Raw genomic sequence first — 21,999 nt, 5'->3', positions numbered from 1 at the left:
TTCTGTTCAGAAATGCATTTTACTTCAAAAATATACTATGTATTTGTTAACCAACACCTGGTCAAATTAAGTATACTCACAGTGAATGAAAGTTAGTCATCTATATAGGGTTTACAAGGATGAATCGCACAATATGCGCCGTACCTTTGTTTTGCGCCGTGTATGGCAGCGTAGGCAGCATGCGAACGGCCAGGCGTGGACACGCATACGCCCACAGTCAATCGCGCTTTTACCGAGGTAAACAGTAACTAAGGCTTTCCGGGGAATTCTTCAGTCATATGAGGTTACTTATATTCCATTTTGGAAGTAAATCAAACAAAACAATTATAAAAAAATGTTCTGTATTAAAATGTCCCCTCCCCCAATTTTTTTCCGATATGCATCACCTAACCGTAATCATAATTTCACCGCACAGCATAGAACAGGGTTGCATTCGGCACAACAAAAACAGAAGGAAGAAGTCCATTTTATTAATATATGCTGTCCACTTTCAGCTCGACTGACCCCTCGTACTATTTTAGTTGGTCCAATTTTCGCCACACCACAAGTTTGACTTTAAGTTCCAAATGCAGGTGTTGCAGAGGTTAGGACCATCTAATGCAAAATTAACCCTACAAATACAAAATTGCACAAAAAATTCTTAAATAATTTTCTAACCTAGGACCGACATTTATGTACGTCATCACTTGAAAATTTTGGAAGTTAAATTCAACTACACATGGAGAAAAAAAAAGATAATTCCCTTTTTGACACCAGAAAAACTACTAGTTCCTCTTGACCCTCAAAAAATTTTAATTCCTATTTGACACCGAGTTCAACTTTCATTCTTTATACGACACTACTGGATTTTCCGTCCAGAAACTATTAAATACCTTACGAAAAGACGATTTTGCCCCCGTGAGCCTACCACCCTTCTCCCTCCTCTGCTCCACACCGCACGGGCTCGTCCGCACCTCCCCCGACCGTCGCCGCCCTTCGCCCGGCCAGCGTGTGGGGAGGGGAGGGGACGACCACCGCAGCGGGAATAGAGCGGTGGAGGGCCGCGGCCAGCCCCCGCGGCGACGAGGAGGAACGGGGGAGGCGCAAAAACCACCAGGAGACGAGCTGAAGAGGGATCAGAGATGCCCTCGCTTTCACTGGAATCAATTGGCCTCATCAATTATGCGATGCGGGTGGAGATCTGATGGCTATAGCCTCGACTTCACCGAGATGCCTTTTGTTCTGCAGCTGTGCTGTCCGATTGGATGACGGTGGGCATGTCAGGATGTCGAATGGCAAGGGAAGGTCTAGGAGACGATGGGCGGAGCCACGCCGAGGTCGTTGGATTTTACAGCAGAACGCGGGAGCAAGCTTATGCCACGCAGTGCATGCGGCCCTGCGTCCAGGGGCGGATCTGGGCCCCAGGTTGCCCGGGCTGCAGCCCGGGGCGCGGCCCAAGAGTAGTGGGAAAGTCCTTCATAAAAATAGCATAAAAGGCTTTCTAGCCCATTAGCCTACCCCAAAGAGAACTTGGCCCAGGCCGTTACCCTAGCACTGCCTGCCTGCTCCCGTGACCCGTCCACCCCCAACTCAGCCGCCTCCCATCCGCAGGGACTGGAGCTAGCGCCCGCCGGCCGCTGCCCAGGCGCCGTGTCGGCGCGTCCCCAGGCCCCAGCTCGCCGTCGGGCGTCGGCCGCGCGCCGCCACCCGGGGTCCCGCGCCCCTGCCGGCAGGCCGCGTACCGCTAGGTGCTCGCCGAGTCGCCATCAGCCCATCGCCGACTCACCCAACGGGCCCTTATTGGCCGCCACCCCGCCAACCACGCCCACGCCTGGCGCACCCACGCCCAGCGCCCCCAGGCCCCAGGCCACGCCGACGGCCGGCCCCCTGCTGAAATTGCTTTGGTATGCTATTTTTTTTAAATTGCTCCATGACTGCTAGTTTGCTACCTTTTACATAGAAATTCATGACTGCTAGTCTATTTATGCTATGTCTATGCAAAGTAATGAATATTTCATTTCATTGATTTGAGCAGGAAGTATTTGAGTCTTAGTTTGCAATTGCAATATTTCATAATCATAACTTAGAATGGAGAAATACTATGCTAAAAAGAGTAGTGCCGAAAGTGTAGAGAGCCGGGTTGAGAAAAAAGATCACGGATTGAACTTAATATGAGAGATATAGTTGTTGATCCAGGAGAAAGGAAACTAATTGATGATTTTCATCATGACATTAGGGATGAGGCAAGGAGAGCATATCTACAAATAGGTCCATACAGGCAACTGGTCATAAGTTTCCAAAAACGAAAAAAGATGGTAAAGGCCAATCAAGAGGATTTGTTGGATCATGGTTTGATCAATTTGATTGGTTAGAGTACAGTGTAGCCAAGGATGCAACTTATTGATTTTATTGCTATCTTTTTAAGCCACAACAAGCTGGGTTTCATAGTAATGATACATTCACCAAAGTTGGGTTTACAGATTGGAAGAATGCAAAGAATTGTTTCAAGGAGCATGCTCAATCAATTGATGGCTTTCATAATAATGCAAGAAAGTGTGCACTTGATTTCAAAAATCAGAGGCAAAGTGTTGAACATGTGTGGACTGTTACAAGTGCAGCAGAAGAGGAGGCATATAAAGCTCGTTTAAGTATCATGTCAGGCATTGCTAGATTTCTCCTTTTGCAAGCTCTAGTCTTTCGTGGACATGATGAGTCTAAAACATCAAGAAATAAAGGGAACTTTATGGAGATGCTTGAATGGTACAGAAAGAAGGATCCTAAGGCTGCACTTGTGACCGGTGAAAATGCTTCAGGGAATAATCAAATGAGTAGTCTAATGGTTTAGAAAGATTTGGCTAGGGCTTGTGCAGAAGAGACAAGTGAGTTAATTAAAAGTGAAATAGGAGATCATTGTTTTGCGGTGCTTGTCGATGAGGCTCGTGATGCATCTATTAAGGAACAAATGGCTGTGGTTGTGAGGTATATACCTCCTCTCCATTTGGTTATTTCGTTGGTTTTGTTTTGTTGCTTTCAAGTAACACTATTTTCTCTTTTCTCTTGTAGGTTTGTCAATGATAAAGGAAGTGTGATTAAGAGGTTTCTAGGCATTGAACATGTTTCTAACACCACATCAACTTCACTAAAAGAAGCATTGGATACTATGCTTAGAAGATATGATCTATCTATTTCCAAGATTAGAGGGTAAGGATATGATGGAGCTTCAAATATGAGAGGACAATTTCATGGGTTACAAAGACTAGTATTGAACGAAAACCCATATGCCTTTTACATTCACTATTTTGCTCATCAATTGCAGCTTGTGGTAGTTTCTGTAGCCAAGTGTTGTGACTCAACTTTTGATTTCTTCAATTATGTCACTTCAATCATCAATGTTGTTAGTGCTTCTTGCAAGAGGAAAGATCAACTCCTTCAAAATCGTCATGATAAGCTTGTTGAGCAGTTAGATAGTAGTGCTATTTTTTCTGGGAAAGGGAAAAACCAAGAAACTAGTCTTGCTAGGCCTGGTGATACACGATGGGGTACACATCACAAAATATTGGCACGTCTTATGATCATGTGGTCCTCTGTACTAAAGGTGTTGGAGAATATTAGTGAAGATGGAACTGATGGGGAAAAGAAAACTACAGCCTCTGGATTGATTCAAAGAATGGAGTCATTTGAATTTGTGTTCATATTACATCTTATGATCAGAGTACTGGGGATGACTCAAGGCTTGTCACAATGTTTGCAAAAGAAAATTCAAAATATTGTTCGTGCAATAGGATTAATTGGCTCTGTGATGAGAAATATGAATTAAATGAGGGAAAATGGTTGGGATGCTCTTTTTGGAGAGGTAAATGAGTTTTGCCTACTCAACAATATAGAAATTCCTAATATGGAAGATATGATACCAGTTAGAGGTCATTCGAGATGTCGTGGTGTTAAATTAGTGAGTTACTATCATCATTTTCATCATGGAATTTTCAATGTTGTGATTGATCAAGTTTATTATGGGTTAAACAATCAATTTCCAGAAAGATCAACTCAACTCTTGAGATGTGTTGCTTGTCTTTATCCGAGAGATTCTTTTGCCAACTTTGAAGTACAGAAGTTAGTTGAGCTTGCTAAGATTTATGAACATGACTTCTATGATTGTGACTGCATAAAGCTTGCGGGTGACCTTCGTATATTCATTGATGAAGTCAGAAATGATGATAATTTTGACACTTGTATTGATCTTGGTAACCTTGCTGAGAAGATGGTTCAGACTGGAAGAGATACAACTTTTCCTTTGGTGTATCGTCTCATTGAACTTACATTAATTTTGCCGGTGGCAACAACAACAGTTGAAAGAGCCTTCTCTGCTATGAATATTATCAAGACTGAACAAAGAAATAAAATGAATGATGATTGGTTGAATAGTAGCATGATGTGCTATATTGAGCGAGATTTGTTTGCGTCGATTGAAGATGAAAAAAATTCTAAAGCGCTTTCAAGGCTTAAGAAATCGTAAGATGAATTTGCCAAACGAGGGCTCAAGGTGCGTGTTGTTTACTTGTATTAGTCTATTTTAATACATAATGTTATCTTGCTTTATATATGGCTGAGATGTTGAAAATTTTTATGTATAATTGAGGATATCGGAACAAGTGGAAGTGGTGTTAATTCATGAAAACATGTATGGTTCTTTTTTTATCATGGAAGACTCTTAATTTGGTACTTTTCTACCTTCAATGTTCTATGTATTATTTGAGTCATTGGTTGAACACTTGGAATCTAGAGAATTATATAATTATTTATGCTCTTTGAAAAATATGTTATATCTAATAGTGTATGGCTAGTAAGATTTTAAGCCTTCTATTAGTTAACCCGGGGTGGAGCTCATTTCTGGATCCGCTGCTGCCTGCGTCGAGTGATCGGCGACGCACACTAGGAAGGACAGGGACTCGATATTTTTTCCCCTTCTCTGTTCATGGTGTTAGCTAATGTAAACTAGTGCTCGATTCTATCTGCCGCTTTCCTTTTCCTCTCAGCAGTGCTTAATTTCTTATCACTACGAGTTGTTTCTTTGTTCCGGTGGATTGCATGTTTACATTGAGTCGAGGGCGCATATCTGCTCTGAAATCTGCATAGCTGCTGGATTTAGATAATTGCGTGGAGATTGGAGAAGCATGAGCTTCCTGGGCACAACGGATATCATTGGCAGTTTTGGTGTTTTGGGTTCCCATTGGGTCGTCGGGGTAAGCGTTGCAATGGGTTAGTGTAACCCAAAACCCAAAAATAATCCTAATGGGTAGTCTGAGTCAGCCACCAGTTGACCCAATTGCGACCCACTTACATCCTGAGTGCTAGCTGTGGCAGGCATGTACAGGGAGAAGGGGAGGAGATGAGGGAGAAGGATGGTGGGGCTCGTAGGGGTAAAATTATCTTTTTGCGGAGTATTTAACGATTCCCAAATGGAAAATCTAATAGAGTGTCGTATAAGGAACGAAAGTTAAACTCAGTGTCAAATAGGGAACTAAAAAATTTTTAAGGGTCAAGAAAGAAACTAGTAGTTTTCCTGTGTCAAATAGAGAATTGTCTAAAAAAAGGACACATCGTTCAAACAAAGTAGATTGTTTTTCTCTATGGAGATATATTACACAGACATTCACATGCACATTTGCACACTCATCCTTTTAAACGTACGCATGCATACCCTTACAATATTTCAACATATCTTATCCAAGGGGGAAAAGTATACGAGAGCCAATTTGGCTCGGTCCGGCCCGAGCCTGCCGGGCTAAGCCCAGCTCGTGGCCTTTATGGTGCTGGGCATGGCAGCCATTTTGCTAGCTCGAAAAAAAATCCGAGCAGGCCAAGCCTGACCCGATTATTTTTTGATTTATTTTCCAATTAAAAAAGATATGTCGGTCGATCCTGGTCTGAAAAAAGCTCGAAAAGGCCGGCCCGAAAGCTATTCGTGGACGGGCTTGGTCATATTTTTTCGGCTTGGATCGTTTCGAGCTTTTTGCCTACCTGGTACGCACTTTGCTCATGTTTGGATCGAATATGCATGGAATCAAATTCGGATATCACTATTTACCATATTTTAATTCGAATTCAGATACGAATATGAATATAAAATGGATAGTTCAAATTCTGATTCGCATTCGGATACTTACTCGGACTTGGAACATAACGTCATAACGAGTATCAATCAATTTGCTTTATCGATGGTTTATAGTTGATAACAAATCATGTTACAAGTAGTAAGAGTAAATAATGAGTATAATACATAATAGATAGCTTATTGAAAATAACATATTAATTAATAAATATTTAAGTAATTAAATATATCAAAATAAAAATAAATATTTCATAAATATATATCCTTTAAAAATAAAAATAAGTACATTAATACATATAATTATAATATATTCATTAAATAAATAATATAATGTATTTAAAATTAATATGATTAGCCATATTAAAATTAATTAAAATTTACATTGTATATCACTACTAATATTAGATTAACATAATTATTCATTTGCCATGTAGACATTTTTAATAATTTAAATGGTGTACATCATTATTTTATTAATAATATTAAAATTAGCACCATTTATAATTAGTAATTAGTCATAAAAATAAGTTTTAGATGGTTTCATTAGGTATTTTATTCTTCACGGATACGAGTAGTGTCAGATATTCCACATTTTTGTCGAATACGAATATGGAATCGGATAGAGAAATTAATACTGAAAATCGAATCCGGATACATTCATATTAAAAATGAATATGAATACGGATATCCATATTAATGTTTTTAGCGAATAAAAATTCAGATAATTCAGATTTCCATACATCCATATCCATCCCTAGTCATGTCCAATATTTTCATGGCTTGCTGTCATGGATATGTTCCCCTTTTGGTCGAGAATCTCACGCGGGAGTACCTCTGGGGTCACAATTGCAAGTTCAGCCCTATTGGCTACTACTTTTTTTCTATCCGGTGGTCAGAACCTAGCAGCCAGTACGCACATGATGCTCTTGCTTGCACACCTACTGCTTACGCCATGAAATCTACGCGAAGGGACTCCCAATCCAACTCGTTATCCACGTTGGACTGTACAGTCACATCCTATCCCTACCTAAATGCAGTAGGTGTCTTCAGCAAGACAGCAAGCACGTAGTACTCGCAGCTAGCTTTGTACTCATTGTCATTTGTCCAAAAAGAAAACAAGTGCTCCTAGCTGAAGACAAGTGAGTACTTATATCTTTCAAAAATGAGTACTAACACTTGTTCTCTCCTAGCAAGTTCTTGCTCTCTTTTTTTTTGCGGGAAAGTTCTTGCTCTTTTATGTCCTGTTGATGACTAAAAAACGCTTGGACGATTTTCAGTTGGACATGGATCTTCTACGCATGCAAATATCAATTAGTATGTTTGGTGAGAGTGTTTTGAGTCGTACAATTAATTATCATGTTCCAAACAAGCTAAGGCGTCTTCACTGTACCGTGGAAAATGCTTTCGTATGCTCACTTTGGAAACCGAGTTGTTTCTTCTATACTTCATGCATAATTAATTTTTATATTCCTTCATTCGAAACAGACCTGTCCGTGTGTGTTTATTCTGGTCACATGATGGTTTGTTTTGCTTATATTTTCCCAAACACGGTGTACTCAATCTGATCCACCATATATTATAGTGATACTAAAGCCTGACCGGTTCGATCTGTAACCCATGCAGATCAGTACACCCCTTCTTGGCATGTTTGATCCTTGCATCCCATGCTAGAGAACCGTTTTGGGAAGAGAATGTGTGACAGAGAAAGAGCAGCCGAGCCCCAATCGAATCCAAGCTCACGTGAAAGAAACACAGGGGTGCCGTACAGGCATGCAGGTGCAGGTTCATCTCTCACATCAGCAAAAAGGAGAGCAGAGAGCTTTGGCCATGGCCCATGGCCCATGGCCCATGGATTGAGAAGTAAGCGGTAAAGAACAGAGATCTCTGCTGCTTCATCTCACTCCATGCCCTGTCTCCGCTCTTCTTCCGAATCATCTCCAAGACTACATCACTTTTAGGTGTAGATTTTTTTTGTAGGTTGTAATTGTTCCTAAGTAACATAACATGCAATTGAATAAGTAAATAATTAGGTTATGTTAGCAGAATAGAATGACCAGTTAAAAAACAAAATAGAATGGCCATGCTTAAGGGCACTGGATTACTGGAAAAATAAGGACCATATATACGGTGTTGATCACGTAATATCTTCGCTCCTGCAGGTCAGGGTTGTCGTGTCGGGTTGAGAATCCAAGAAGACGTACAGCACGGTGAAAACCTGCGTCCTGCAGGCACCGCACAGGGAAACGCAAGCGAACGTGCAGTACAGTTGCTCATGTGACGAGTTCAGGTGCGAATTTTTACGCAAAGATTCATGGCGAGGTATACTCGAGCTCCCACTCTCTCAGAGTCCCAGGAGGTAGCGTGAAACAGTGAACTCCAGGTACTGCATGGTACCTGCGTTCATGTGGAAACCGCACTGAAGTAGATGCTGTGTAGAAAACATATAGGAACTATGCACGGAAAATATTACAAGCAAATATTGCAAACTTATACATTTAAGAACTACTCCCACCGTCCTAAAATTAAAAAACAAGTCACTCTAACAACTCTAAAACAGATTAGTGCTCAATAGTTAATTTACTGGTTGTCCTTCGTTATTAGAATGAATTGGTTTTGTTTGCAAGATAATTAAGTGGTTCCCATGGCTCCCGATTTCTCATCTTATCTAGACTTCTTTTGAAATCTCTAGGTAAAGTCACAGTGGACACTTTAGAAAAAGAGAAATACTAAAAATTCTTAAAAAAATATTTATCAATCGGGAGACTCAAATCATCATAGCTTCATGGCCATTGAATCTAGAAAAAAGTGTATTTTTCATCTCAAGTATTGCAAAAGTGTGACATTCATCCCTCATGTTTCATTTGGTGCAAATCAACCCTTTAATTAAATCGGTGCCTTTATCATCCCTAACTTTATTTGATGATGGTTTAGTATCATGCAACATGGATTTATGCTATGTAATCATCTTACTAATCATCGCTTAGTCACGTCTAATGTTGAATCAAAAGTTTGGTGTGAATTGGTTCTGTCAAATTTTCCCATAAATTTTTATATGTTGCCAATTTAGAGGATTTACTGAATTTTCTTGTGAGCTTTATATCTTCGACTCGGCATATTATGCTTAATGATTAGTCAGATGATTACATGCGCATAAACCACTGTTAGTTGGCACTAAATTATTATTAAACTAAGGTGGGATGATAAATGCACCAACTTAGTTAGTTAAGGGGTTGATTTGCACCAAATGAAACATGAGGGATGAATATCACACTTTTGCAATATTTAAGGGATGAAAAATACACTTTTTCCTTAAATCTATTATGTTTTCTAAAAAATTACCCACCTATGCCATTATGAAAATAGCATAAAGTAACCCCTTGAATCTATATCTAAATTATCCATCTCTGCCATTATATAAAATAAACAAAAGTAACCCCTAATCTTCATCTAAATTACCCATTAATACCATTATAAAAATAATTTAAAATAAACCCCCTAAATTTGCAACTAAATTGCCGACCAATAATACTTAAAAAATAACTTAAAATAACTCCTTAAATTTGCATCTATATTACTCACATGTGTCATTTTTAAAAATAATATGAGGTTACCCATGAATCCAGATACCTTTATTAAAAATATACACCAGTATATAATATAATAATTAAGATATATACACATGAAGTGTGTCACCATTTATAAAGATATAGAGGAAGTGATGATAATATATATTTCTATGTTAAAATTATAGCTCAAACTTAAGGTCCATTAAACAAATTAAGCGCATATCTAAGATGTAAAGTGAAATTTAAAGATTTTAAATGTGGATGGAATCTCAATCACAAATTTAATTTGATAAAAGATGACTTATGATGTCCGTAGTTACAGTATATAATACAATTGAAGTGCATGTTTTGTTTGGATCGAGAAATTGAGCAAGAATTCGAAAATCTTTGATGAACATTCTGGTTGAAATGCGACTAGGGCTCTGTTGATTATTTGAGTATTTGACAGGCAGAGAAAATTTTTGATGAACATTCTGGTTGAAATGCGACTAGGGCTCTGTTGATTATTTGAGTATTTGACAGGCAGAGATGGTAATTTTAATTCCATTATCCAAAGTTTATTAAGCTTAGAAACATGCTTATTGCTGATGTGATATCAAAGGTAATTCATTTCAAACCAAAGAGGCAACCAATATCTTCCCAAAGATTCACACGGAGCAGCAGTGATTTGACGTCGGGCGGCCATATGGGCTAGCGTGTTGAACTTGCATTGAGCGGTTGAGCCCACCTGACCGGAAATACACTTGACCTTGATTGGGGTTTAAATACGATCACTGAGCCTAGTACAAGGCTATGTCTAGTGCTCCAAGCCTTGGTATTCCTTCGCGTGTAGTAACCTGTAAGTTGCCTTGGAAAATGGACTTGTAGCCAGTCAATTCCAATAGCGAGTTGTCAAACAGGTTGGGCACTCGTTCACACTAGCCAATAGCCATATTATGCAAGTAAGTTTTGAGATTCCTATGTTTCCAATCTACACCCTCCATCCTGAAATACAAGGCATCCTAGAATTTTTTAGACAAATTAAGGAAGTGGGCAAATGTCACATATACCCTTAGCTAATGGTAATACAAGGCAAGTTTTCCAGTTAACAAGGAAATATTTGGCAAGTTTTTAATTAAGTTGATTGAGTACTTGCAAAAAATTCCTAGGACGCCTTATATTTGGGGACAAAGTTTGAACCCTTGATGCCTTATATTTCAGCATGGAGGGAGTACATACTACTATATACGTATTCTGTATTTATAAAGATATTTAACATAAAAATTATGAAAACTATGATAATGTGTGTGTCGGCGTTTTGTACCGCCAACTAGTGAACGTCGCGCTCTCCTCACTTCCGATTGCTAGCACCCAAGATACAAGGAGTTATACTAGTTCGGGAGGATCCCTACATCCAGTTTCGGCAGGAGTCGTGTTCCTTGGATCGAGTGCACTAGGCTTACAACGGGGTGCTTGCAAGAAAGTGTTTGTGCGATGCGTGGGTGTGTGTGAGTGTGAATGAAAATGCGTGCGAGAAAGGGAGAAAGAAGGCCCGGTTCCCTTTATATAAGCCAGGGACTGGATGACAGTTTGTTTCGAGAATTGGAGGGAGTCCTCAACCTCAGAGGTCGGGGTTGTTGTGTGGTTGGGTGTTCCCTACGCCAAGGAGCTTCCTTGTCCTGTTCCTTGGCCGGTCATGGGCTTTGCATGCCTTGTATGGTGACTCCTATGTGGCGTGGGCCGCTTACGCACGGCCTAGCCTATCCCGCGGCGTGCTCCAGTTCCGTCCACCAACCCCGTGGCAGTGAACGGGATGAGAGCCGTTGCTGACGTCCGTACCGGTAATAAGTGGGTAGGCGTGGGTTAGTGGCCTCGACGGGGTGTGTCGCTCGTCCCGGCTTTCCATGATGTCTTTAGTGGGCTTACAGCCATCCCACGCCATCATGCCTGGCGTTGGGCCCCGCCTCGCCTGCGAGCTCGTACGGGACACGTCATGGGGGTAGGGTCTTGACCTTGACGGGTCACCCTAGTGGCGAGGGTGATGATGATGTCGGGGCGCGTGGGCGCGTACGACCGCACATGGCCTCGTCCTGCGAGGCATCCTGGGCGGTTCGAAGGGTGTAGCCTCACCCTTGGATCTCCTGGCCAAAGGTCGGCACCCCTCGCCAGGTCACATCCCCGCGTGAGGCGGTCAGGGAGGCCACATCCTGCATTTAATGCTTCAAGTACAGCGAAGATCTTCCTTCGTCAAGGAGTGGGTGGGGCGCTATGGGCCCCTCACAGGCCCCGGCCCGATCAGGTCGGATTTGGCGGACCGCGAACCTCGGCTCCCGACCAAGGGAAGTCGGGAGGTAGGCTGCAGCGTCATTTGGGCCGCATTCCGCATGCTTCTAACTTGTTGGGCCTGGGATCTCTTTGCGCCTGGTTACCTTTAATCCCTTCCCTGAGAATATCCTTGTTACAAGAACCCATCAATGTGACTTCGTGCTGTTTGCTTTCCATGTCAAATTTAAGGGTCTTTCTATTAGAAACCATTCCAAACAAACAACGCTGCACAATGTGTTTGCTTCCTAATTGAGAAATCATGCAAAGCATATCTATTGAAATTTGAAATTTAGCACTTGGCAAATACATATTAAAAATGTATGTCTTACGCCCTCAAGAATTTCATAAATGTTAGGCGTGGCCGATAATGCCACGCTAAAGATATTAAAAAAATAAGCGCATTTTTAACCATATACATATGTCAGTTCCTGTGAATGCTTTGGTCAGTGCACATTCTTGACCTGTCAACCCACGGCCTCACCGAACGCGTGTCCTTGTCGTTACTGGGTGATCGTCGCTTTATCGTGTATTTAGTCACAGCGAGCACGGCTCACCTCTTCGACCACCGCCCTCGTCACAGCTATTGCTCCAAAGGTCGAAGCTTCTCCGCTGCGGACTCTCCACCATTGTAGCTTCAATCGGATCCAGAGAATTCAAGCTTGACGCCTCATGTAGTCATGTTGCTTGGTTATAGGTACGAAGTCCTTGATTTCTTTAGTTTTACCCGAACGAGCGAAGATTTTTGATAGATTCCATTGCTCTGCTGTTTACGGAAGCAGTAATGGAGAGCGCGTCGAGGTGCATGATGGATGGCGTGGAGTGTACCTTGTTGCTTGATGTTTTCAAAGGGTAAAATCTACTGCCCGATCTGACCTATTTTCATGCATGTCGAGTTGTTTCTTTCTTCAATTTTAGCTACACTTGAATTCGTCGTCCTTGTTAGATTTGGTTTTAATTGCGTGGCGAGCTTGCGTAATCATGCATAGTGGTATATGGTAGTTTCCAATATGGGAGCAATTTAGCACGCACAAGCGAATTTATAGGGATCGGATCCACTAGTAGGAGTGCATGCTTGTCAGACTCTGATCTTCCTTGCGATTCCATGGGATCGTGTATGCACGGTGTGCATTCCCAACAATAAAATCGGGAGAGGCGTGGCGTTCTTATCTTCCGGATCTTTGTAACTCCTGATGAAAGTAGCTTTAGGATCAACTTCTCCAGCCCGGGCGGCAACACCGTGTGAGAAAGTGGAAACGCACACGGCTACAAGGACCGAGACGAACGTCCAGCGCTTGACCCATCGCGTGCTCCGGGCCGCCTCGGCGGACCCTGCCACGCAGTCACGCACCCACCCGCCAGGTCCCCGGCCGGCGTCCGTTCCCGCGCGGCGGGGCCTTCATCACGCGCTGCACCCCTCGGCCGCCTTGCGCGCCCGGCGCCCACCGCAAAGCCGTCCGGGATTTGGTTGGACTCTCACGTTGCCTGCTCGCCCGGCCTCCAGCCAGACGATCGATCAGATCGCGTTCCACGGCACGCACCCGGCCACCCGGGTCCGTTCCAGATGAAAGCAGCTTTGGGAACTTTCTCCGGCCAGCAACCAGTGAAAAGTGGAAACGCACGCGCCTGCTACAAGGACCCCGGCGATCGCGTGCCGCGGCACGCGGCATGCTCCGCACCTCCTCCGCGTCCTCCCCTGCCAAGCCGGGCACGCACCGATCGAACCGCCCGGTCCCCGAGCGCTCGCTCGCCGTCCGTTCCCAGACCGAGCCTGACCTCACCGCGCGCACCAGCACCCTCGGCCATCCCGCGCGCTGCGAGGCCTTCCAAAATCCAGCCGGGAAGTGGTTGGCACTACTGCAGAATGCACCTTTCGTTCTACATTAGTATCGATTGGAATCATTAGTACCGGACTTAACGGTCAGTCCCTCAGGTTCGTCCGGTTGGGAGCACCAACTGGTACTAAAGGGTGCACATTAAGTAACGGTTGGAGCCTCCACCCAGTACTAATGTGTCACTGGGCCTTTAGTACCGGTGGAGGCTCCACCCGATACTAATGTGCACCCTTTAGTACCGGTTGGTGCCTCCAATCAGTACTAAATTGCCTCCTATCCATATGCCTTCTTCTTCCTCCTGCCCGAGCCATTCACCACAGCTCGAGCTTCGTCCTATCCATGGCGCCATAGGGGAGGTGCTGCCGGATTGAAGATCATTTCGTGAGGATTTCACTCATATAAGTGTTGTAAAGGTTAGAAACTTCATCCTCCCTTGATACATGGTTAGTATACTAAGATTTATGCTTTATAGCTATAGTACTTTGTGATTTTTAGAATAAGGTACAATGGAGAAAATTTTCATTTATATGCATGTGTTATTTAGAGCTCATATTTGTAATTTTTTGAATAAGCTACAATTTTTTGGATGTTATGTTTCGTATTAGTCAAAGAAATTGATATGAGGTTAGAGAAATAATTTCATAGTTTAGTACTTTTCAAATATGAGCTAAATAAATTATGGCAAATGTAAGCGAGATAAATTATGGTACACAGAGATAATAAGATGAATAGAGGTACGTAATTAGTCATTTTTAGAATAAGCTACAATTAAAAAAATTTATTTATATGTTATGTTTGAGTTAAGTAAATTGTGGGAAAAATATAGAATTTGTTCATAGTTTAGTCATTTGCAAATATGAGCTAAATAAATTGTGGTACATAAAGATGGCTTCTGCTTGAGCTAAATAAATTGTGGCACGTAGAGATGATAAACATTACTTGCATCCTACCAGTTACACTCTCAGCAAGGAAGCGAAGGAAATCATGTTTGAATGCTTAAATAGTATCAAGGTCCCATCAAGCTACTCCTCGAATGTACAGGGAATAATAAATTTTAAAGAGAAGAAATTCATAAATCTAAAGGCTCGTGACTGCCACATCCTGATGACACAATTGCTGCCTGTTGCACTGATGGGTATTCTACCAGAGAATGTGAGAATGGCAATTGAGAAGCTATGTGCATTCCGTAATATGATTTCTCAAAAGGCAATCCATCCAAACAATCTACTAAAGCTGTAGAATGACGTGGTGCAATGCCTTATCAACTTTGAGATGGTTTTTCCACCTTCCTTCTTTACTATCATGACCCACCTTCTAGTCCACATTGTTGAAGAGATTTTTGTTCTCGATCCTGTATTTCTACACAATATGTTCCCTTTCGAGAGGTTTATGGCAGTTCTAAAGAAATATGTTCGTAATCGTGCCCGTCTAGAAGGAAGTATCGCAAAGGGATATCGAATAAAGGAGGTCATTGAGTTTTGTGTTAACTTTATTGATGACCTGAGTTTGATTGGAGTCCCTGTATCACGCTACGAGGGGAGACTGAAGGGAAAGGGTACACTAGGGAGGAAAGCTCGGATGGACATCAATAAGCATACATTTCGTAAAGCACACTTAACGATTATGCAACAATCATCCCTGGTCGCTCCATATATGGAGGAGAACAAGCCTATTGTACAGTCCTCAAACCAAGGGAAGACTGAGGTCTGCATTACACGTTATCACATTGACACTTTCGCCTCTTGGTTGCGGTGACGACTGATGGGTGATGACACGATTGAAGAACAACTAGCATGGTTGGCAAGGGGTCCATCTATCTCAGTATCGATATTCCAAGGATACGAGATAAATGGGTATACATTTTACATGAGAGCTCAAGATCAAAAGAGCACAAACCAAAATAGTGGTATCCGTAAAGATACAATAGACAACAATGGAAAAAAAGACAGATGCTATGGTGTCATTGAGGAGATATGGGAATTGAACTATGGACCTTTGAAAATCCCTCTGTTTCGGTGCCAATGGGTGAAACTTACTGGAGGAGTCGTAACGACAGACAACCATGGGATGACAATAGTATACCTCAACAAGATTGGATAGAGATGAATCATTCGTCCTGACCAATGATGTGACTCAAGTTTTCTATGTGAAGGACATGTCATGCAAACCAATAAGGAAGGGTGCTAATAAGTTCAAATGACCAGCCAAAGCGCCATATAGTTGTTCTAGAGGAAAGAAAAATCGTTAGAGTTTAGGACAAAACTGACATCTCAGAAGATTATGAGCGGTTCAATGATCTTGCTCCATTTTCAATCAAGGTTAACCCAAGCATCCGTTAGCTAAAGAGGACGCTCCATGCTTACGCCGTGATCACAACCAAGGGACGTTCGTCAAGAGGAAGGTTATTAACGTTCTCTTAGATGATGTTGTGCAATGTATTAGAACCATTATGCTATGTTTTGTGGTTATCAACAAAAGAACAAATTAATGTAATAACGCATTGTAATGATATGTCATGTATCCGTTGGGTTTATTAACAATACTATTTGCAAAAATCTCACCCTATTAAATAAGAACTAATTTTTGCATGGTTAAAATATTAAATATTTCGATTTTTTGTAGCAACATAAAATATTAAATAATATATTTACGTACAATTAGGTACATGATTAAGTCATGGTAAACATGTTAATAAGACTATAGGGACTATTCTTCTAAATTTTTGCATGGTCAAAATATCTATTTTTTGAATTTTAAAGTTAACATAAGATTATGACCATTATAACCTATTAGTAAGTTTAAATTAATAACTTTACTATGTTTGATATTTGACCGCATCTAATATTTTTTAGTGTATATCTAATCAACATTAAGTTTTTTGCAATTTTTAGAATGTTATTTGATTTACTACGCAATAAATTAACACAATAGCAATTGTAAAAGAAAGAAAAATAAAAAGATGTTTAGGCGGGAACTCAAACAAAAGGATGCAACCCCTTTAGTACCGAGTGGTAGGTCCACCCGGTACTAAAGGGGTGGTTTTTGTTTCGCGCGTGCACCCCCTTTAGTACTAGGTGGTAGATACACCCGGTACTAAAGGGGGAGCCTTTGGTACCGGATGTTAGCACCACTCGGTACTAAAGGGCATTAGTACCGGGTAGGGTTATTGCCCGGTACTAGGGGGGTTTAAAGTGCTAGCGCGATCTTCGTCCCCAACACTTAGCGCATTACGTCATCTGAATCCACGCCGCCACCCCCGTCGCCATCGCCGCTGCCTCGCCTCGTCCGCTGCCGTCGCCCTGCCTCATCCGCAGCGCGCCCTCGTCGCCACCCCCGTCGACCGCCAATTCCCTGCCTCGTTCACCGCGCACCCTTGTCGCCATCCCAACCCGTACGCCCTCATCGCTGCCCCCATCGACCGGTACCGTCCCCAGCTCGTCGACCGCCACGCGCCCCCGGCCCCTCACTGCGTCGCCGCCGCCGTCCCCCACTCCGCCACGCCTGCTCCTCCCCCATCCTGATGCCGCCGCCGGCTACTCCGCCAGCTACTCCCCCGTCGACCGCCGCGCCCCTCCCACGCGACCGAACGCTGCCAGCCGTGGGCTCGCGTCTTCGCCGCTAACGTAAGCCCACGGCCGGCTGGCGTCATATTTTTTATCTTCTTTATTTCTGCACCATATGAAATTAGCTAGAAATTGTAGGAAAAAATGTTGAATTAGCTAGAAAATATAGAAAAATTCTTGAAGTAGTTAGGAATTATAAAAAATCCTGTTAATTCTTAGAAATGTATAAAAATAAGTGAAAATTACTTTGGTACTTTTAGAAAATCCTGTTAATTCTTGAAGTTGCTAGAAATTTTATGATGTTGTCATTCGCTGTTACAGAATTCATCAAATAGTTCAATCAATTATACAAATGTGCAATTCCTTGCAAATATTTTTGTAGTCAATTATTATATAAGTGTTTTATTCTTTTTTTGTCATTTTCTAGCAATTCACTCTAAATATTGTTGGTAGTCATTTATTCAAACAAAATTGTATTATATGAGTCATTTGTATTATATTAGTCATTTATATTGTAACAAATTGTATAAGTGTAGTCATTTATTCTTACAATGTATAAATATTAGTAATTTTATAAGTGTTTCATTCTTTTTGAAAATGTACAAGTATTAGTCATTCATTTTGGTAGTCATTTATTCTAACAAAATTGTTTAAGTTCTAGTAATTCTTAGATTAAATCCTACTATTTGTTAGAATAAATCCTTTTATATTATACTAGTTACAATGGCACGATCAAAGGACGAGCAAGCTTGATTGGACGAGGAATACCTAATGAAGTTGATTCTTGAAGGTGGCACGAACGATCAACCAAACGAAGAGGTTGATCATAGCCAGACTGATATCTACCTCAACATGTCTGGTGATGGCAATGAGGAGCAACCAATTGCCGAGGAAGGCAATGATGGGCAACAAGGCGAGGTATAGCAATTATTATATGTAAACATGATTTGAATTCTCTACTTATCAAGATTATTAGAAATTAATAGTTATTTTATTTTCAGCCATCTGGATCGAGCAGTAGGCCTAAACAGAAACGAGGCAAGAAGAAGAAGAACTTAGAGGGCCGTATCATCATCACGAAAGTTGATGAAGATGGTAAACCAATTGCTTCACACAATGCTAAGATCAAATTGGTGAATCAAATTAGGTTTCTTATTAGAGATAACATCCCAATAAACTTTCTGAATTGGAAAAACCTTGAAATCAATGATAGCGTCACTTCCACAAGCACGATCCCCATAAGCGTGGTCCCTAAGCGAGAGAAGAAAATGATATGGGATCAGATGAAAGAAAACTTCACGTTCGAAGGTGTAGATGAAGCAAAAATGAAAATTGGAGTTTCAAGAAGGGTGCAATTGCTTTTCAAACGTACAAAAAAAGAACCTTAACAAAGACTACATAAAGAAGGGGCTTACACCAGATTTCACGAAGCACCCGAAGTTAAGAGATCACTAGGATTCGTTTGTGCAGTTCAAGTAGTCGCAAAAGAGTAATAAGGCAACTAAAACCAATACCGATAATGTTCAGAAGAAGAAATACTTTCATCCTTTTGAACCAGGAGGTTACAAGAAGGGGATCATGAAATGGGAGAGGATGGAAGATGACATAATTGCTAGGGGAATAGTACCGCAGATTCTCAAATGGCCGGAGTGAGCAAAGGATTGGTATTATGCTCATGGAAGCACGCTCAATCCCAAAGATGGATCATTTGTGTTCGGCTAAGAATTAAGAGAAGCGGCTATGAGGCTTGTTGACTTAATAAAGGCAACGACTGAATGATCTTTCATGCCTGATCGAGAGAAGGATGAGCTGACTATGGCACTAGGTAATCCAGAACACTCTGGATGTTGTCGAGGCAAAAGAGTAATTCCATGGAAGTTTGCCTTTCGTGAGCACATTGATTCCTATAGAAATCGCCAAAGAAGTAAGCCCGAATACGCACAACAGCTGCGAGAGTTGCAGGAACATGTAGCTTTGACAGAGGTAAGAATGGAGCAAGCATTTGATCGGTGTGTGTCTCTAGCTCATAGCAAATAAGCCAGTGAACAAGCAACTGCAGCATCAGAGGCTAATGTTGACGTAAGCCCCTCTCAGCGTTGAAGCAACGTCGCTTCCACGGAAGCCCCAGTTGAAGGATCTTCTGACATATTTGAGGAGAACCAACGCCACCCCATGGACGACATCACTCATAGAGCCCCTTGTGAGCTTGTTACTCCCATGAAAAAATAAGCTCATCGTGGTGGCTTATAGTGTGGCTGAACAACTGACACAAGGCTAAAGAATTCATGGTGTGGAGATTCCAGCTTGAAATTACGCCAAAGTTGGGGTGAACCGAGTGGTCGACGGTTGGGATGACCTGGAACTGGAGATCCCTAGAGGTGACGGGGAAAAGAATCTAGGAGAAGCCATCCATGGTTGGATTCTATGGTCTAAGTGCTACATAAGAATTACGCAGCTGAATCCCTCGACCTTGGGATCATTCCTCAAGGCTCAAGGGCAAGATCACCTACGTCATTTGCCAGGGCACCCTCTCCACTACCACATAGGGATCCTAGCATGAGTCCACCAGCTGACAGGGATCCTAGCATGATTCCACCTTCCCTTGTTATGAGCAAGGCTACACAAGGAAAGACACCTTCAGTTCCGCCTACTGTGGCTACGAAGAAGTAGAATAAGCCGAAGGAGAAGCAACCAAAGCCTAAGAAACCTTGTGATATGACTGATGCAGAACTCCGCATAGTAGTGGATGCTGAGGTAAGTTCACTTCGCACCAAAACCTCCTGTGAAGAAAGATCCAGCACTTGATAGGATTAAACTTTAGGCTTTCATTAGAAGCATGGAGAAAAAGACAGAGAAACCACCGCTATCTGACTACGACCGACAAATAACAAAAGCTTTTTAGAAGAAGAAGAAAAGTGGGTCAAGTATTCCACAGCTCGGAATCCAATCCAACCAATCGATTGTCTCGCTTAAGGTGCTTTCGGAGTTTGATCAGAATCTACTTCAATTCACCAAAGATACAAATATCACCCCAGCTCAACTTCGAGGGGAGGATCACGTCCCAAAGCACCCTGGGGCTGCTAAATGGATATATAAGTTAGGGAAACCTCTTGTATAGCTGCAATTGGTGGACCATCTTCCAACGAAGATGTACAAATTGCACCAATGGTACATGGAGGCTTCAACCAATGGTTTACTCATGCTCGAAGTTCGAATTGGAGATCAACATTATTTCCATGGGGAAGATATTATAAATATGCTGCTGGAGGAACTCTATTACCTTTACAATCAAGACACACTTGACAAGTCACTCATCAGTTCCTGAATTATGTAAGTCTTTAATTTGCTCTAACTTCAAAATCCCTGCTCTAGTCATTGTGCGATGTCTTAACTCCTATTCAATTTTGTACTATGTAGGATGGAGATTCAAACTTGTCGGAGAAAATGATATTATGACATAGGCTTTATGGACTCGAATATTATAAATGAGTGAACTCTGAGAGATAGACCAAATCGGTCCTTGAAGAACATATATAAGTTCCTCGACAACCAACATTACAAGAAGTACATACTTCTTCTACCGTACAAATTCAAATGAGCGTGTTTTCCATCTCTTTTTTTTTCAAACTAGCAATTAAACATAAGACTAACTAGATTTGGCTATGCATATATGTACAGCTTCCATTGGATACTCCTTGTTGTCGTGGTTGATCGAAGCGTGGTCTATGTCATGGAATCTTTGAGGAAACCAAGAGGTCAGTACAAAAACCTTATAGACATTCTCAACAAAGCATGGGCTCGATTCCGTTGACATCACGCGGGTGAATTCAAGGAGGAACTTGATTTGAAGCCTGAATTCCCGGTATGTGTTGAATTTCCACATCTCGTGATACTTTTTTGAACACAACAAATATTTTATAACTTCTTTTGCTATATATATAATGTTTGAGACACGATCCGGGGAATAATTTATGCGGATACTACGTATGTGAGTTCATCCATGGCTTTGTAAGTCCGAAGCATGTGACCGACCACGAAATCAGAGTACGTAGACAAAATTCTTAACAATAAATTAGTTCTAATTGTGCATACCCATTGATCTACTATATGATAACCTTTGCCAATGACACAGATGAAAGACATAAAGGTAGCACTCCTCGAGAATGAAAAAATCAGGGCAATTCAAGAACAACTCTGTGGATTTTTTTGGACGAGGTAGTAAATCCAGCAGGGGAGTTCCATAATAATGGATCAAATCTGCATCACGTCAGGACTCGGGTTCAGAATACTTGATCCGAAATGTTGAACTTGGAAATTTGATGCAATATAATATTATTCATATATGTGTATGCATAATATGTCTATATAAAATATTATCTCAAACGTAATATTATAGATAAATACAACTTTATATATATTAGGGTATTAGAACTTAAAGGAAACAAATATGAAATACTAATATAGAATAAAGAAAATAAGAAAATAAGAAAAGAAATAGAAAAAAAATAAATTAGTACCGGTTGGTCCGGTACTGAAGGTCGGTTATTTTAACCGGTATTAAGGCTCCCTTTTAGTACCGAACTAATAATATCGGTTGCGCAACTAGTACTAGTACTAAAGGTGGGTTACGAACCGGTACTGATACG

General features: G+C 41.5%; 1 long non-coding RNA gene across 3 annotated transcripts; it reads left to right on the top strand.

The window, feature by feature from the left end:
• Nucleotides 1-12,521: 12,521 nt before the first annotated feature.
• On the top strand, nucleotides 12,522-21,790 carry LOC117845739 (uncharacterized). Of its 3 annotated transcripts, none has more exons than XR_011897633.1 (7): nucleotides 12,522-12,652; nucleotides 12,738-12,807; nucleotides 18,144-18,271; nucleotides 18,355-20,683; nucleotides 20,771-20,917; nucleotides 21,032-21,397; nucleotides 21,486-21,790. It is a non-coding gene; the product is annotated as an uncharacterized lncRNA (long non-coding RNA). The 3 variants fall into 3 exon arrangements; XR_004638124.2 differs by having other exon boundaries at nucleotides 18,072-18,271; XR_004638126.2 differs by lacking the exon at nucleotides 20,771-20,917 and having other exon boundaries at nucleotides 18,072-18,271; nucleotides 18,355-18,448; nucleotides 21,486-21,788.
• Nucleotides 21,791-21,999: the final 209 nt, after the last annotated feature.

The sequence above is a fragment of the Setaria viridis genome, chromosome 2 (assembly GCF_005286985.2).
Source record: "Setaria viridis chromosome 2, Setaria_viridis_v4.0, whole genome shotgun sequence".
NCBI classification, from domain to species: domain Eukaryota; kingdom Viridiplantae; phylum Streptophyta; class Magnoliopsida; order Poales; family Poaceae; genus Setaria; species Setaria viridis.
The sequence above is the reverse complement of the archived record's forward strand: the minus strand, read 5'-3'. Positions and strand labels throughout refer to the sequence as shown.